Source organism: Mesocricetus auratus, unplaced genomic scaffold (assembly GCF_017639785.1).
Source record: "Mesocricetus auratus isolate SY011 unplaced genomic scaffold, BCM_Maur_2.0 contig_12439_pilon_obj, whole genome shotgun sequence".
Classification (NCBI taxonomy): domain Eukaryota; kingdom Metazoa; phylum Chordata; class Mammalia; order Rodentia; family Cricetidae; genus Mesocricetus; species Mesocricetus auratus.
The window spans coordinates 19,194-21,544 of NW_024432317.1; the positions used below are offsets into that span (position 1 = coordinate 19,194).

The window sequence follows — 2,351 nt, forward strand, 5'->3', positions numbered from 1 at the left end:
TTTTCCTGGTACTTTTAGATTCTTTGAGAGATTTGTTTATTTTATTTCTTGAATTTTCCCCCATTTCATGGATTTTTTGTTTGTTTTTTCTTCTATTTTTAAGGGATTTCATCATTTCCTCTTTGGTGGTCTCTATCATCTTCATAAAATAATTTTTACGGTCTGTCTCCTCTGCTTCGTCTATGTAGTACCTTTCAGGTATTGCTGGTGTTGGTTCCCTAGATTCTGGTGGAGACTTGTTGGCCTTTCAATTGCTGAGTGAGTGCTTATTCTGTCTTCTTCCTATCTCTTCTTGCAGTGGGTGCTGGTGCGGTCTTTCTGTCTCCACTGGTCTCCATCCTTCCTGAAGCTGAATCTGGGAATGTTGACACTGAAGCTTAAGCTGAAGCTGGGTTTGCCAGGGGTTGGGGCCTGGAAGGACTGATGTCTTTCCTGTGTGGGCAAGTCTTCTGGATGCCAGGACTGGCCCACGGAAGCTCTAGGGGATGGGTGTTGGGCAGGATATGGGGAACGCCCCCCAGAGACCCAAGCTCTCACTAGTTTGCTTTTAATATAAAGAAAAAATTAAATATTGACCTTAAATTTATTTTTAGCAATATAAAATGTATGAGCTTTATTGTATAAAGAAAGCAGCTATCACCCAAAAGCTATTTCTCTAAATTAAAAGGTTTTAAATATATATAAAATTGTAAAAGGACATGCTTTCCCACTAACGATACTTGGCATAATATTCAATGACATGGAAAAAACACATTCTAGTTCACTTCTGTCCCATTTTCAAGTCACTGTATCGAACGATACATCATGAAATCGATGGTTGTGCATCTGGGGAATTTTCCAATGGACCTCTCTTCCATTGGTGTGTATATTTTAATTTGTCTCATGTGGGTGTCTCTTCCATTTTGGTGATTGGCTAGAACAGCAATCTGTATCATGAATGTTCAAGTTGGCTTCTTATGATTGTCAGTTAAAGGAACATATTTCAAGCCAATTCGTTTCACCAATTCAAGTTGCCAAATTTCTTGAAGGTTTTGAAAATTATTTCTAGTTTGACTGAGATTTTGCTTGCAGTGTAGCTTTCATCAGATTTAGAATCTGCATAAATACACAACGAATTCACTGTCATTTTTATTCTGAATTGGATGCTCACTATGTGAGTTTGAGAGCCATCAGATTGCCAGTAAGTTTCTAGATTGTTATCTCATAATTGACCCACTCTAAAACCTGGTTTGCAAGGTGAGAGTGACCACAGACCTTGAGACCTGTTCTGCCTTTTGCTTGTACTTCTTTCCAACTGCTTGGGATCAGCACCAGGAGGTGTCTTTTTCAGCGAAGTAATCCTTAAATTATTCTTTAATCCCAGCACTCGGAGGGAAGCTAACATAGAGAGAGGCAGAAGAAGGTTAGGCCAATCTTCACCACACAGAGAACTCCAGCGCTACACTGAGAGACCCTGGTTGGCAGCAATATAGTCTCACACAGGGCCTGCCGCACAACCCCCTCCAAACCCACCCCTGGCTTGGGGGCTGCAGGGTGCCCCTGGAACCATTTTAGGTCTCAGAATAATCTGTATGTCCTCTATATTTTCTCACAATGCAAGTTTACTTGTGTTCATCATAATACAATGTCTTCTGGAGAGCTATCACCAACACCATCCCTCTTCAACAAATGGATGTGAAACAGCAGATGGAGAGTCAGAACACCCAACTAGAGCAAGTGACAGGAGAAAAAACAGAGTTGCAATATTGGCACTTCTCCATTACTGAAGAGTGTTGAAAATAAATATTATTTTTCCAATGACATCGTGACCACCTTGACTAAATAATTTCATCCTTTGTTTATATCATCTAAGACCTGAGCTTCTGCATTTCTAAACATGTAGTGTGTGGATATGCACAACTCAGTATCTGTAAATGCTTCCCAGAAGCAGAATATTGTTGAGTCCAGGCCCTGCAGGGTCTCTGTGAGTTGCTGGTCAGCTAATAGGTACATTCTGTTTTTCAGTCCAAGTGAATCCTATTTCTGAGACCTGGCTTACTGCCCTGGCCAGGCCCCACTGATATCAATATCTACCCATGAGATAAACAAGATCTTTCCACCTGCCACTTTTCTCTGTGTTGTTAGCTTGCTGCTCCCTCTCTACAATGAAGAAGATTCCTCTTACCTAGAACAGTGGAATGTCTCAAATTTAACTTCAATCTCCAGGCTTTCACCTGACATATTATACTTGCTCATGGCATAAAGGTTCCATCTAGATTTTGAGAGACTTGGAAGTTTGAGAATGACCAGAAAAGAAAGGAGATTGGAAAAGAAAGAGGGCTCAAAAAAGTAACTTGGGAAATCTAGGAATT

General features: G+C 40.6%; 1 pseudogene; it reads right to left on the reverse strand.

Moving 5' to 3' along the window:
* Positions 1-782: 782 nt before the first annotated feature.
* LOC121138326 lies at positions 783-1,384 on the reverse strand (annotated as a pseudogene).
* Between the last annotated feature and the right edge of the window lie 967 nt (positions 1,385-2,351).